This window comes from Canis lupus, chromosome 3, assembly GCF_011100685.1.
Source record: "Canis lupus familiaris isolate Mischka breed German Shepherd chromosome 3, alternate assembly UU_Cfam_GSD_1.0, whole genome shotgun sequence".
Classification (NCBI taxonomy): domain Eukaryota; kingdom Metazoa; phylum Chordata; class Mammalia; order Carnivora; family Canidae; genus Canis; species Canis lupus.
Genome location: NC_049224.1, coordinates 45,970,307 through 45,986,779, shown reverse-complemented (window position 1 = coordinate 45,986,779; position 16,473 = coordinate 45,970,307). Strand labels below are relative to the sequence as shown.

The 16,473-nt window shown below is 35.7% G+C and overlaps 1 long non-coding RNA gene across 3 annotated transcripts in view; it reads left to right on the top strand.

Moving 5' to 3' along the window:
• The window catches only part of LOC111095207, a 28,197-nt gene extending 13,368 nt beyond the window's left edge, over positions 1–14,829 (top strand). For 2 of the 3 annotated variants that reach the window (XR_005357014.1, XR_005357013.1), the window contains exons 2-3: positions 838–902; positions 10,772–14,828. This is a non-coding gene — a long non-coding RNA (uncharacterized LOC111095207). Of the gene's footprint in view, positions 1–837; positions 903–2,973; positions 3,145–10,771 lie in introns of all 3 variants that reach the window. The other variant, XR_005357015.1, reaches the window with a different exon arrangement.
• The last annotated feature ends 1,644 nt before the right edge of the window (positions 14,830–16,473 follow it).

The following is a 16,473-nucleotide window of genomic DNA, read 5'->3' as shown; positions in this document are numbered from 1 at the left end:
GTGAATCCACAAAACAGAATTAATCATTTTAAAACGAACAGTTCAATGCCATTTAGTACACTCACAATGGCGTGCAACTGCCACCGCCTCTACAAGTTTCAAAATATTTTCATCACCTTAAAAGTAAACCCTGTATCAAATAAACAGTTATACCCCATTCCTCCTTCTCCTCTGCCCTTGGAAAACACCAATCTGCTTCCTGCCTTTATGGATTGCCCTCTTGCAGAAATTTTCTACAAATCAAATTACTCTATATGTGGCCTTTTGTCTCTCTGGCTTCTTTCACTTAACATGATGTTCCCAAGGTTCATGTATGTTATAACATGTATCAGTACTTCATTCTTTTTATGGTGAAGCTATATTTCATTGTATGGATATACCACAATTTGTTTTATTGATTCTACTTTTGGCTATTGTGAATAGTGCCCTATAAAAAATTAATGTACAAGTATTTGTTTGAATATCTATTTTTTAATTAATTAATTTGAGAGACAGAGTGAGCAAGAGAAAGACTGAGGGTTGGAGAGGGAGAGGAAGAAGGAGACTCCCTGCTAATCAAGGAATCCCAACCCTGGCTTGGTCCCAGGACCCCGGCCAGGATCATGACCTGAGAAGAAGGTAGATGATTGACTGAGCCACCAGGAGCCCCTGAATCTCTACTTTCAGCTCCTTTTGGTATATACTAAAGAGTGCATTTGTGGGTTCATATAGTAATTATATGTTCAACTTTTGAGAAATCACCAAGCTCCTTTCTACAGCATGTTACTCATTTTTAATCTTTCATATTTTCTTTTCCACTTCTCTTATCCTTACCTAAGTAACATTGCTCTTGCTAAGCATTACAGGGAGAGAGAACACATAACTCGTGCATCAGGACTACCTCCTACTAATCATGAACTTGGGTAAGTCACATAGTTCCCTAAGGCTCAGTTCCCTCACCCTCTAATCTGGACACATTAGTGTAATGTTTACTTCAAAAGGTGTTAGAAAGATTAAATGTTATAATGTAAATAAAGTACTTGGGCAATCTGGCATTCAACACTTACCAAAACATGAGGAGAGTCAATTCTATAAGGTGTGCGAGAATGTTCTGCAATCTCTTGAACACCTTCCTCCCTATCCAACTCTGCATTAGAAGTCCACATCCACTAAAACACAATCATGTAATTATAAGAGTATTCAAATTCAGGTGAGAAAGATGTAAATGAAGAAGAATGTCTATATCAGTTCAGTAGTTATGCTTTATTCAACTTTATTGCTTCTAAGACTAAAACATCAGCCTTTTAGGAGAGAAAGATCAATTTGGAGATTCTGCAAGTTCTGAATGATGAACATTTGCTTTCTAGGAATTCCAGTCTATATTCATCTAAAACCATCATCACTCTCTGCTCACAATCCTCAAAGGGTACCCCATATCACAGGGAGGAAAAGAGGGTCATAACAATGACCTCAGAGGCTCTGTGATTTATTTGGTTGACACCCAATTTCTGTCCTCCCCTTCAACCACTGCCCTCCAAGGTCATTCTGCTTTCCTGACACTGCCTTTCCTACTCTACATTCATGTACATGCCAATACAGCCTTAGCATTTCTTCCTTCTGGAATATTCCATCTGTAGACATTAACATAACTAGTTAAAGAGCCCTTTTAAATAAACAATTTGTAATTTAAGAGTTTTCTCTGAACATCTTATATAAAACCATTTCCCTACCTTACTTCTACTTTCTATTTTCTTGAATTTATTTTTTTGTCTTCGTCATAGCTGTGGTTATTGTCTGTAGTTTTATGTGTCCATTTATTTGTTTGTTTTGTTGTGTATCTTTACCCTCTCATATATGTTTATCAGTACAACTCCCCTCCTTTTTCTTTTGTTCACTGCTTTACACTCAGCATCAAAAATAATGCCTAGTACATAGTAGATGTCTCGATAAATATTTGTGCAAAATGACTATTTATATAATTAATAAGGCTGCAAAACCTTAAATTGCTTTCTCAAAAGCATTACCGTCATTATGCAAAAATAAATTGCTCATTGATGCCAAATTTAAACTTTTGTCAAATTCTCCCCTTATTTTCCAAGCAAATATGAAAGATTTAAATGTAGAATATGTGTTTGTGTAAGTTATAAAATCTCAAGGCTGAGATTCTTCCCTTTTACGTTTGTTATAGGAAATAGTCTATTATGAGTGCTGAATTAATACATAATTGATTTAAAATGCATGGTGTTTTGTACTGGTATTCAGCCAACATCTATATTCAATTAAATAATCATTACAGTTGCCTGTCTGTGCATTACACTAATGGTAAGAACTATACTTGCACAGGCCAGATTTTATTCTGGGATGATGTAGGTGCCATCCCAAATTTGGGTAATATGCAGAGATGTTCAATTCTGTCCTCATAAGTTGGTCTGTGCAGAATAGAGGGTCAGCTCACACAAGCACCTAGTTTTAAAATCTTGTGGATGTAAAAGAAAACAAAGAGATCCTTCATTTCTATTGAGTTTGGGGGGATAATTTGGAGATCTGGTTTGCATTAAATTTAACTGTAAAATGTGTCACTTCTCTTCATAGTTGTATCTGCAGGCAGCATATCGTTCTGTAGCTGATTCACCTGCTCTGCCAGGTGTCCTCACCCACCATATGTATAAATATTTGTCTAAATTCTTCCTTTTTTATCATTCTGTTTTTGTGTATATTAGAAGAAGCAGAGCCAATTTGCTAGGGAAGAACAACTTTTCCAGTTTTCTTTGGCTGTTGATGACTTGGGTCTCTCTGTATAGTCCCTCTTGTACTTGGCTTATATGAGACAAATTTTTCTGAGTGAAAAGCAGCCTCAGCACATTAAGAAATAACAAAAAAAAAAGATGGCCTATTTTCTAAGTGTCTCAAGTTGGGTTTATGTGTGAGCTTCTTCTCTACATGTCTATTTCTCCAAGAATCAGTTCAAACTTACCTTCTTTATGTGGTGACAAGGTTATTGGCTTTGAAGTTGGATGGACTTGGATTTGAATTTCACCTATTTCACTCCATACTTCTGAGACCTTGAGAAAATTGCTTGATCTCTCTGGACCTCAGCTTGTTCGTCTATCAAATGTGAGAAAATGCAGTGCAGAGTTGCTGTGAAGCATTTCCTTTGGATCACAGGTTGGAGAGACCTTCCTTGATGACCCAGCACAAAAGCATACCCCTGTTCTAGTTCATGGGAAACATGTAACATGATGTCTGCTCCCCAACTGAGGCTGAGTTCATAAATCTGCCTTTATCTTGAAAAGCTCACAAAAGAGGGTCCTGAGACCCCAGAGCCTGATTGGTTAGCCATGTGCTTTGCTAGATTAATGAATTCAGACAGCAGTGGGTCTAACTTGGACAACCATATTCTTGAAAATAAGATAGATTTATCCATATGGGCAGGGCTTAGCTGAAAAGTAGACGCAAAAAAACTTAACAAGCAACCAAGCAAACAAAAAACAAAATAAAATCACACACACACACACACACACACACACACACACACCATACACACTGCGAACTCAACAGCAGTCAGAAAGTTGAATCTAATCCTCCAATATTCAAATAAAATCACTAAATAGTTCCCGATTTCCTGTTTGTTTTTTACAAGGAAGAGAAGAATTTCACTTAACACAGTATTGATTATTTTTTTGGTCACTGAATTTGGTTTTCAATGATTTTGTCTGGAAGCAGTTTGACATGGTGAGCAGCTAAAAATGGGAAGTTTCATTCCTTCTTACATTAATTAGCTAAATGAAATTAAGAGGGTTTGTAAGTCATGTCCTTGAGAAATAACCTTGCCTCATTTAATTTTTAATCATTATTATTATTTGAGAAAGACAGATGGATGTTTAGACTATTTGATCTCGTGGGTCCCCAGCAATTCATGACTTCTCTGCTGATTTAGACCTTGCAAGTTGGGGGATAAAATCCAAAAAGGGTATGGTTGTTACTCATCCAACTTGACCTTTCCTGCATAAATTGGATAGAAGAGTTTGGGGGATATTTTCTGAGGTCATTATGGAAGCTCTTCTAAAAATGTAAATTATTAACATCGAATTACATTTGCAAATTAAGTGAAATGTCTACAGAGGCAGACAGGACATTTCAAAAATCATGGGTTTATTTGTATGGACTTGGAAGTTACTTCATATTTCTGAGTTTTGCTTCTTTCATGTCTAAAATATACATAAAAATGTCTAACATTCAGGGTTACACATAGGATTAAGCTAACTAATGTACACAATGTATTCAGCTGAAGGTTCCTGGACTATTTCTACCTTATTTTTTAAAAGAAAGAAACTGCTACAACTATATATTACATTGTATTGGAACTATAACCTAGTATTTTGGTTTCCTGTAGACTTCTGTCTTTTGAATCCTTGTAAGACACTACTTTATTTTCTTATTTAACTTGTACAACAAAATGTCAATCTCTGTACACATGTTCAAGTCATAGAAACTTGATAGTAAAATATGAATAACATAATCTTGCAGGCAGGCCAGACACCACACTGGAACTCTTCCCGCATCACCTAATTGTCAAGAGAGATTTGCTAGTATTTTCTAGTATAAGAAGGATGACTTGAACATCTTAGTATTGCATATAGACTTTTCCTTTTATTCCTTTCTATAGTCTAACCAGTATTCTCAAGCATCATATGCATAAGAACTCCTCTGTAAATTGATTATGGGAGATTTGTGAGACTCTCTGAACTGTGTTCCTTATAAGAGATGGTTTTCACCCTTTATATAGATTTCAGAATTTAATGCTTTTATAAGATGTACCATTACATCCAAATAATGATAGCAAATAATTCCAAGTAAATTAGCTCTAATGCTATGTGAATAAATATTTAGCATTTGTTAAAGAGTCTCATTGGCACCAGATTCAGTTAACATAAGTCCTTTTGGAGTTTAGGTCCCTGTAACTTTTTCCATTCGGCCAAGTTGACTCTATCTGGTATTAACTCATTCCTCAATCCTGTTTACCTTTTCTTCTCAGCTCTAGCAAAGGCTTCCTCTTCTTTTCTCCTCATATTTAATTCTTTATCTTAATACCCTTTACAGTTTTCTGGAGACTTGTCTTGATATTGCAGTTACTTACTGGTCCAGGGACCATGCCCTCCACTTACTATCTCTGTAGCCCAGTTCCTCTCTGACTGGACTTACCTCCATCTCAACTGTCAGACCTTCCAGAACTCTGCATATTCTTATTTCTGGATTCCCCATTGATCCCATTAGATCTGCTGGAATGTCTCTGAGGTTATGCCAACCTCCTGCCTGGCCAAGAGACACACCTCTGTACCAGTTACTCAAGAGAAAAAGATACATACCTGAGAATGTTTTAATTCTCTTGTAGGTTCATCCTTTCAATAATTCTACTTACAAGTGGAATAAGGGAACCCTACGACAAAGCTTTGCAAAAGAGTAAACATCTGACAGCTTCAGTAATGCAACTCCCTCTGTAACAGTAACATGAGTGACTGAAGCAGCCAAATTCCAAAAAGAAATATATTTGACTCTGACTGTCTTAAATCCATCTGTTCAAACTGGCTGTAATACAGCTAGCTGCATGTAGTTTTAAATTGGAGCACATTAGGAAATGCAGCTTTATGGCTAGAGATAGGGATGATACTAATGAAAAAATATATTCACTGTTTCCCATAGCCCCTCTGATACAGTAATCTGGGCTCATGGGGTAAGAGAGTCACAATCTAAAAGCTCCTTGGGAAATCACTTCCGGTTAGAAATGGAACAACACCCAACCAGGTCCATTTCTCAAATGTCTTAAACAGGCTATATAGAGGTTGTTACTTTTATGATGACTAACCAAGATGCATTGGTTGCAATTCTTTAGTTACTCTCTGTTTTCACATTTATATGTCTTCCTTTGCCAAGTTTAAAAAAGAGGAAAATATAAATTAATCCTCTGGAGCTGAAACAGAAACATTTGGTCTTCTGTAATCCTCAGTTCTTAACCTAATGTGGCAGCTCATAGGGAAACTGTCGGATCTGCAATCCTAATTACGCAAAGTTGCCTCCCATGTGTACACATGTAACCGTGAAGAGTGAATATACATCGACAACTCATCTTCTCTGTTGCATGGCTCCAAACATCCTTACTGTGTACAGGGTTTTATCTCTGTGACTTTCCAGTAGGCTACATATGGATGCCTAAGTAGTTGTTGCCAGAGTAGAAGCTAGTCTATTCTGAGAATGTCCCTAATGAGTGTTGAGACAAGCATGAATCTATGGCATTAAAATATTTTGTAAAACATGGGGTGGCATGAGTTTAGTTGAATGTTGCTTCCTCATGGCCACATTTATTGAGACTGTGAAACCCAAAAGCAAGGGACCTCAGGATATACATTGCTCCAAAAAACTCTGTTGACTTCTTAAGGAAGAAAAAACAACCAAGGAATGTTTTCATTAAAAATTGGTCCAATGATAATCAAGTATACTCTTCTATTCTTACCTTAAAAAATCCATATGGTGTGTGTATGTTACAGGTGTATACACATACAGACACATGTGCACATATACATACACACACCACAGGTACTGCTACTTAATCACGGTGGGCAGATGGCAAGTCATCAATCAACACTTGCTGAACTGAAAATAATACCACATATAATTGACCTGCTAAAACAAATATATTCTCATTTTACTCTAATTATAATTGGTGGAGGGATTTTAATAAAATTAACACAGTCACTCGCACTAAGGAAGAAAACCTTTTAATCTATAGTATTGGTAATAGGTAAGGATTTTAACATTTATTGCAGAAGGATTTGGACTTTGTTAATTATATCCTTGAAAAATTGTGATTTGGAGGACAGGGACCTTTCATTTTCTAATCAAAAGCTGATCCTTTACTGGCAATAATAAACTTAGCAGGTCTCCTTCATAACATGGTGAAGTACTAAGAAGGCCACCAGCTCTGGAAGTATTTAAAATCAGATGGAGGGCCACCTGGATGGCTCAGCTGGTTAAGTGTCTGCCTTAGGCTCAGGTAATGATCTTGGGGTCCTGGGATTGAGCCAGAGCCAGGCTCCCTGCACAGCGGGGAATCTGCTTCTCCCTTTCCCTCTACCCCTCCTCTTTGTCATGCTTGCTCTCTCTCTCCTCAAATAGTCTTTTTAAAAAATTAAAAATAAAATTTAAAATATCTGTTAGAGAAGCAGCTCTTCCCTCATCATTTCTACCATTTACTTCCCCAGATCCTCTCTCAGTATTTACATACTCAGTCCTTGCAGAAAGCAAATATTCTTCACAGGATCATCTAAATCTTTTCTACTAATTCTTCTAACAGCAGAGGAAACCGACCTTGTTCTCTAGGAAGCAGGGAGGTAAGGAGGGTGTGGGGATGTCCTTTATGCATCTTACCATAAAAACAAAATTTATATCAAGTCTTATGTATGATTTTAATCATGTAATTCTTATGTCTTTTAAATTCAACTTTATTACTTGTGTGTATTTTTTTATATGAACCCCCTCCTTCCAACTGAAGGAAGTTGATTGTCACGATTATTTGGTGGATTTTAATACACTTTGGCAGAGTAATCAATATATGCCAATTTTAAAACCTTGAACTTTGCCTGATTCTAGCTTCTCATCTGCAAGGGGCTCACCACAAATCAACTCTGTGATAATCACTGGGTTACGATTCCATTTCCCAATGTCCTTTGCTAACCAACCCAATCTGGGGCTCAGTTTCTGCTCTGCCTTACTGCTGAACTCCAAGTTATGGTGAAGAAAAAGTAGATTCTTTATCTTTTCTTCAGATTCAAAGGAAGTTATACCCATTCATTATGTTATCTCTGTGGGTCAGCATCAAATGTCCTTATACCTATGTCAGGCAAGAGCTCAAATGACAGTTTTGCTTCTATTTGATGAAAACTTCCCCTGTGGATCCCCATGGGGCCTAGTATAGCAGGAGCCCTTTCTGGTCCCATTAGATACAGTACATACAACATGTGTCAGTACACAGCAGGGCTGATCAATGCACCATGAGTCTTCTTAGCTATGATACTGTGTATCTCAAATATACTAATCAGTCTGTTGAATTGAAATGCATTCACTGATTAGTTTGCACCTTATAAATAACATTGACTACTTCACAGAGGGATTTATGTGGCTTCCCAATTATTAAAAAATCTGGAGGATCCACTTTTGAAAATGGTCTATTTTACCTCTGCTTGATAGTGTGTATTTTGCAAAGTGGAGATAGAGTTGTTTAGAATGGAAAGTCCAAATTGTCTCCTTCTCTCAGTCCCATGAGTATAGGGTATCCCAAATGAAGACCACCATGGACATGTTGCTATGTTTCCTTGTTTGACTCTACTTATTTGCCTCTCAGCCAATCTAGCTGATAACCTTAGCTCCTCAGGTTGTTCCACTAAACACCTACTTCACCAGGACTTACTGAAGTTTTGACCTGGGCAGAGGTCCACCATGTACCTCATAGCTTTCTTAGGCAGTGGAGCAGAAACGTTAAAAGTACTGACTCTGGAACCAGAATTCATAATTTTTTTTTAAAAGATTTTATTTATTTATTTATTTATTTATTTATTTATTTATTTATTTATTTATGAGAGAGAGAGACAGGAAGAGGAACAGAAGGAGAAAGACAAGCAGTTTCCATGCTGTGCACAGAGCCTGATGCAGGGCTCAATCCCATAACCCTGAGATCATGACCTGAGCCGAAAAAGTCAGACACTTAAGCTCTCTGAGCCACCCAGGCACCCATGGGGCCAGAATTCTTGCATTCCCACTTCCTATGTGACCTTGGACAAATTACTTAATCTCTCTGTGCCTCGGTTTTCTCTCTTAAAGTGGGAGCACAGTAATTTTCATCTCAGAGTTGTTGTGAAAAATGAATTAATTATTCATTATAATTATTGTGTATGAGGCATATGGAACATTCCCAATCTCAAATAAGTTCTCAATGTCAGTCACTTTTTATTATCTCATGGTTCTCTCTCTCTCTCTTCCTTCCATTCTCTTGTTTCATCATCCCCCACAATCAGACATTTGATTTTCATTATTCTAGGATACTGATTTGCACAAGTTTTTTCTTAAGTATCCATATCCTGAGGATTTTGCCAGTTACCCAATAAGTTTACCAAAGTATTTATTTAAGTTACTAAGAAGATTCTTCTGGAAAGTAAGATTGCCCCTATGAAGAAGTAAGGAAGCTATTACATCTACAGAGGCTTCAAAGACATGGTTGTATTATTTTCGGGTTTCTCAATTCCAGCATTTACCTAACATATTCTGGCCTGTATCTCCACACACATTTCATTATTCCTGCCTGAAATGTCAATTCCCAAGTTTCTAAATGGTTGTTATAAACATCCTTTATGACCCATTCCATAAATTACCTCCCCAGCCGTAAATCATTCTCGACTCTGCAACTCAATGGCATTGCATAAATCTCAAGCATTGTTTATTACTTTGTATTATAATCAGGTGTGTAAGTACTTATCATTACTTTTGAACTCCAAGCATCTTAATGGCAAGGACTTTAGGTGACCATCTTAGTTTTCCAATGTCTACTACAGTGTACACACTCGCATAAGTGTTTACTGAATTAACACATACCTGTGTGTGAAAGGGAGAGTTTCAGTCCATTTCCCCTACTGGAAATTGGGAAGCCAGCAATAAATAGTGATTAGGAAAACATGGTTTGTGGTCAGTCTAAATGCTGTGTTCCTCTGTTAGAACCTAGGTACTCAGAGTAATTCTGCATGGCGTACTGATTTTCCAGATCTCTCACTGTGCTTCCAATAAATCCACACTTCAGCTGAATGAAACTCTTTTAGGGACTTGATTGGACAAAATCATTTTGTACATCTGAGAAGTAATTACCTATTAATCTCTAGCCCACTAAAAGACAAAGACTTTGCCTTTCATCTCTATGGTCCTGGAATCTAACACAGTGTCTGTTCTTACTGGCTCTTCAATAGCCATTTGCAGTTGGGCAGATAAATGGATTCACACTTCTAGTTGCTACATAAATATGTATTTGACAACACTGTCACTAAGAGGTAGAGGAACAGAGTCTGGGAGTGTGTCACTAAATGATTCTGCATTATAACTCAACTGACTACTATTATCCTACTGAGGTGGGGAGAAGATGTTGATGAATAACTTCAGTATAACTTGTAGACATGCGATATGGAAATATTTAGATGAGTAACATAACCTTTTTGCTCTCCTTGCTGGAAGAATATAGAACTGAGGATGAATCAGTATTCGTATTTATTACTACCATTATTATTAAATTATTTAACATGAATTCACAACTGAACTCACTAGACCTTATAAGCATCAAAAAAAAAAAAAAAAAAAAGACAACTCTGGCTAAGAACAAGATTGATATCCAAAAAGATTTCAAGAATATGCTGTGATATGTAGAATTTAGGTTTATCTAAGATGTGCACAGAGCATGAAACATCATATATCTCCTCTTAAAATATCTTAAATGCTATGACATTAGCCACTTGCTTATAATTAAAGTATGTTGCCATTTCACCAAGCTTTCATTTACAGAAGAAAGTGCAAATTCCATTCCCCTTGAACTTTAGCTACTTCCAACTTTTTTCTTTGTTCTTTTCTTTAAAGCTTTGCAACAAATGCATCCCCATATGCTTATATTAGTTCATCTAGTATTAAACATATTGGCTGTGCAAAATGTTGGCACCCATTAATAAATGTTTTCATTTTTTCATTCTCTCTCTTTTTTTAACTTTAGATTCTTCCTTTGACTACATAAGCAACAGCTGTCTAGCTGCCTGCACAAGACTGGATCTAATGCCTCTACAGAAATCTAGGTCAAAACACTTGGAATGCATGAATATCAAACAGAGTTTTCAAAACAGCAAATGAATACATCTTTAACTGGTGACATTTTCCTGTAGCATATGGCTGCAAGCTCAGGGGACTGGATGCTTTTTTGATGAATATGTTCCATCAAAAACTAGGGGATGGCAGTAGGCTTTTGCCACCTTCTGTTTTGCCTTATGAAATGATAATACAAATGCATAGATAGATACAATGATCACAAGGCTTTTACCTTCAGACCTATTCTAAAGATGCATTTTCCCGTTTGGATGAGTTGCTTTGTCTTTGACTAGGTTTAGGTTTATACATGACTGTCAAAGGTGACAACCAGTGGGAGCAGTTGTCTTTCTTGGGCAGAATTTGATTGGTGGAAATCTTAAAAAAATTTGAACTGAAAAGTAAATATTTACCAAAGAGAGGAATTGGGGAGCTTGGTCACATGAGTAACTTACAGCCACAACAGCAAAATGTTGATCCAAATCCCTTGTCAAATGTCAATATTGAGAGGCTGGTTAATCATTTACCAATTTGAGAGGCTGGCTCCCTAGTCCTGAATCTGCCACCAGTAATTACAGTGTGACCTTGGACATATCCTTTCATCTCTGTGACTTCACTGTCCTTCTATTTTATGAAATGAGAGGACAGGACTACATTTTCTGTATGGTCTTTCCTAGCCCTAAACTTCCAGGGTTTTAAGTTCATGAAGTTTATGAAGCTGTTTCATTGTTAATTGCATCATGTCTATTGAAGCAGTAACAGAGAAGAATATGCTTTGATACCTTTCTTTAGTTGACTGAAGATTTATTTCTTAAAAAGAAAAATTATTTAGAATCCCCCTCATCCCTATTAGTAACAGAAGACAATAGCGAAACTGTGCTGGTTAAGCAGGGGAGGGAAGTGGGAAGCACCCTTGGCCCCTACCCACCCCCAGACACACACACACTTCTCAGGGCAGCATCTGAAACCTGTATGAGGAAAGCCTGGCTCTCCACCAATCCCAGTGTGAAAATCAGTGGCTGAGAAAATGAGCCTGTGGGGGTGTTCTGTTTGTAATGGCAGTGATGGAGGAAAGAAGTATTGGAAACTGAATTTTTCTCTTTTTGCATTCAGCAAATTTGTACTAAGTAAACAATGCATTTCAGTTTCAAGTTAAGCTTTAAGTCCAATGTTCTGCTCTTCGTTTGGCTTCAGTTTACAAAACCACCAGCAGAACTTGTGAGTATCACAAGACTTTACAAGTGGGCCTTTGTATTCACAAAGTTGACTAGTCACTTTTCTCAATTTGGTGGTGCCCCAACAATATTCTTGAAATCACATTTGGAAAAATACTCCTTACTTTCAAATAACTAGAGGAGATTTCTTCCTACTTCCAGACTCACCTTGTTCCACACCGAATCTTGTGACAAGCCTTTCTGAGAAGTCTATGCATATAAACTTGCAAGTGCTCATATGTTTGCGTGTATGTGTATGTGTATATGTGTTCCTTTTTGGTGAAGTGATAGTGTATGGTACATACATAAAAGCATTTTGATTTAAGTTTAATAATATGTCTTAAATATCATACTTTAACATTAACGTGTAATCTATATCTTTGTAAATGCTTCACAGTCTTTACTGTGGATGTACAAAAATTTTTATACCAATTCATCTTAAAGGGCATTTACATGGTTGTACTTTTTTTGTCTTATTTTCTTACAAAGTACCAATGAATATCCATGTAGTTGAGTATTTATAAATAAATGTGATAACCTAATCTCCCAGAAATAATATTGTTGGATTGGGAGATATCTGCACACTTAATTTAGGTGTAGAGTGCCAAATAACATTTAACTACATTATTATTTTCAGTTTGTTAAATTGTGACTGTAGTTGAATATCTTTTCGTATGTTTAAAAATTACTTATATGTAAAACTCTGTTCATATTCTTTGTCCATAAATGGAGTTAGGACAACTTAGTAGCCATCTGGAAAAAAAAATAAAATTGTATTCCTACTTTATTTCCAACACCAAAATAAACTCCAGATGGACCAAAGATTTTACACTAAAAATAAATGCATTAAAGTACTATTAGAAAACATGAGAAGATGTTTTTTGTAAGTAATCCCAAACTAAGAAAGGTCTTTCTAAGCATAATAGAAAACCTCAAGGAATGATTCTAAAGATGTATAAATTAATAAATCAATATATATTGAAAAAAATAAAAAATGAATGACAAAGTTACAAAAATAAGAATAACACATGACAACAGTTGATAGTTTTCAATGATTTGTAGCTTTAAAATGTTGTGCCATCAAGGCTGAGGTTGTAGAGAATTGAAAGAGTTCATTACTCTCACCACAACAAGCAAAATAAACTGGATAGACTACAAAATCATAGTTTATTTTAAAAACATCAGAGAAACAAGAACACAAAGAAAGTTAAATTAATTCTAAGGCAAAGATCCCTTGATGGATTACAATAGACCAACAGCTGCTGTCATCCCTGGTGGAGCTCAGGAGAATGAGGACAGGCCATAGAAAAGAGTAAGGAGAAACCAGTTTAAGTTTAATGGTCTTTTAATGGCTCTAAGTGGGCTGGCATGACAGATTAGAATTCCACAGTGCATTAGCCTCATAACAGGTTTGCCCCCATCCCCCAATTCTTGTTGCATCTTCACTGACTACTTACAGGTGCTTCACTGAAAGCTGGTGACATCCGAGGGGAGCTGAAAGTGATCTCTGCTGATCAGAAGAAATGAGAGACACTGATGAAGAGATACAGCTCTTCCCAGAGAGAGCAAGGCAGCCACCACACACACACTGACATATGTACATGTCAATGAATAACATATTGTGGGATTTTGCTGGGTTTAAACTTTATAAAAGGAATGTATCGGTCTGTAAGTAGTCTTCTGGAATTTTCACTTAAATTATACCAAGAGTCATTCATAATATTAAGTGTGGCTGTGTTCCATTGCATTTTATTTCACTTCATTTATCCTCTCTGCAATTCTTTGTGTAACTATACCTCAATGTTTTTATCCATTTGCTTGTTGATGAACCCTTACATTGTTTCTGGATGACTAAAGTGATGCAGTAAGCATTCTTGTACATATATGCAAAAGTTTCTGTTTTGTCTGTACCTTAGTGAGGAAAATCTGGGGTAAGTATTCAACTTTATAAGATAATGCCAAATTATTTCCCGAGTTTGTCATAGCAGTTTACACTACCAAGAGCAAAGTCCAAGATTACATTGAGTCACATCCTCTCCAACTCTTGGTATTATTAAGAATTCTTAATTATTACGATATGAATAATTGTCAACAACTATCATAATTGGTGTTTATACCTCCCTGATTAATGATGTTGATGCTGTGATGTAGAGGGTTTTGTCATGTGTTTGCTGGACATACAGATTTTCTTTTCTGTGAAATGTCCCTCATGTCTTCTGCCTATTTTTCTACTGAACTTCCTTTTTCTTAACAATTTATAAGAGTTTTAACCTCTTAAAATATAGTATTGAAAGCATCTTCTATTTTTATTTTCATTTTTCTTGACTAACAGCCTCTATTCTCAATGATCTGACATATATTTCTATTACATATTAAAATTCTTTGTATGCATGGGCTATTCTGGTTTAATATTTACTCCACTGGTCAATTTCTCTTAATTGCTATAGCTCTACAATATGTTTTATAGCTCTAACATAGCTATAGAATATATTTTTCATATGTTTTAATATCTGATAGGGGACAACTCTCTCACCTTTTCTCCCTCAGAAAATATTGGTGGTAAACAATCCCTTGTTTTTCATATAAAATTTTGAAGGAACTTGTCAAATTTCCTGAAGAAGTCTATTGGAAATTTGATTGGGATTGCATCAAAAAAATTGATCAATTTGAGGAGATTTGATCTCTGAAAGATATTTTTTCTTTTCATGAATATGTGCAACTTCTCCATTTATTTAATGAATTTCACTGAATTTTTTTTTAAGATTGTATTTATTTATTCATGAGAGACGCAGTGAGAGGGGCAGAGACATATCCATGCAAGGAGCCCAACGTGGGACGCGATCCCAGGACTCCAGGAATCACGCCCTGAGCGGAAGACAGACACTTAACCGCTGAGCCACCCAGGCGTCTCTTCACTGAAGTTTTAAAATGTTCTTTGTATAATCTTACCCATTTTTGTTAGATTTATGACTTGGTATTTTATAATTTTGGCTTCTATATCAAATGCTGTATTTTTAAAAACTACTTTCTAGTTACTTGTTAGTGAAGAGAATTGAAATTAGTTCTGGATATCTAGTCATTTTACTAAATTCAAATTACTTCTAATAATTTGTTGAAATTTTAAGATTCTATATAGACCATATCAACTGCAAAACAATCAGATTCTTGTTTTTCTTTCCAATCTTAATCCCTTTATCCTTTCTTATTGTGCTGGCTAATCATATCTCAAAACAATGTTGTGTTAAAATGGTGATATGGAGGATTATTTTCTTTTCTCCTATTTTAGAAGCTGTCCTCAATATTTCTCTAGTAGCAGATGTTTCTCACTTTTCCAGCTATGGAAGTACTCTACTATGTATATATCTTCACCTTCTTCAGTCATTTTACCTCTGGTTTATATTGCTTATAGTATTGTACTGACAAAATAATAATTATTAGTAGTGGTAACACTGGGAATTTCTCTAATATTTTAATAGTGATGATGGCTGTTGGTTGGGATAGAGATATAAATTTTCTTCCTTTTTTGAGAGGGAGGTTTTCCTAAAATGCAAATAGTTAAGAACTCTGAAAAATAAATTAATTTTTCATATTCTTCTCTACTTTAAGAGATTGTGTGGTGTATGACTCAGCTTTTTTTTAAGTTTCAAAAATTCACTTAGAATATTTTGTAGCCTAGTCTCTTTTTATGAGGTTATTTTTAGTGATTTTTAAATCTTATATGTTTAGCTTTCTCTTAGTTTGGTATCTATTTTCTTATAAGGAATTTTCTTTCACTGATAATTTTAAGTATTTTGACATAAATTTATGCATATTTTCTTTTAACACTATTTTTTATATATTTCATATTCTTTATGTATTTGCTAGGCTTTTTTGTTCTAGTTTTGAAGTTATATTTGTCAATAATTTTCAAGTATAAAAAAACAACTCTAGATTTTCTGGGGGAATCAATATTCACTCTATTTGTTTCATCAGTATTTTTATCTTTTTCTTTATTAGTTTCTTCTTTCTTTTTATCTTAGGTTTGTTTGGGTATTTATTTTATTAAATATTTACATTAATGTAAATGTTTTATCTTTGTTCTCCTTTATTTACTAATGAAAATATCTTCATAAGCATTTATAAACTCTGAATTGTATGTGACACCCATGGTTCTCAACTGGGGGCAATTTCACCCTCCAAGGGACATTTGGCAATGCCTGAAGACACATCGAAATATTATGACTTGCACCAGAGGGGAAGAGGCTACTGTGGCCATCTAGTTTGTAGAGGCCAGAGATGCTGTTAAATAGCCTGCAACGCACACAAATGTTCCAGACAACAAATAATTAGCCAGACCAAAATTTCAATTGTGCTGAGGTTGAGAAATACTCCTACAGACCTTTGAGACATTCAGTTATTTTGA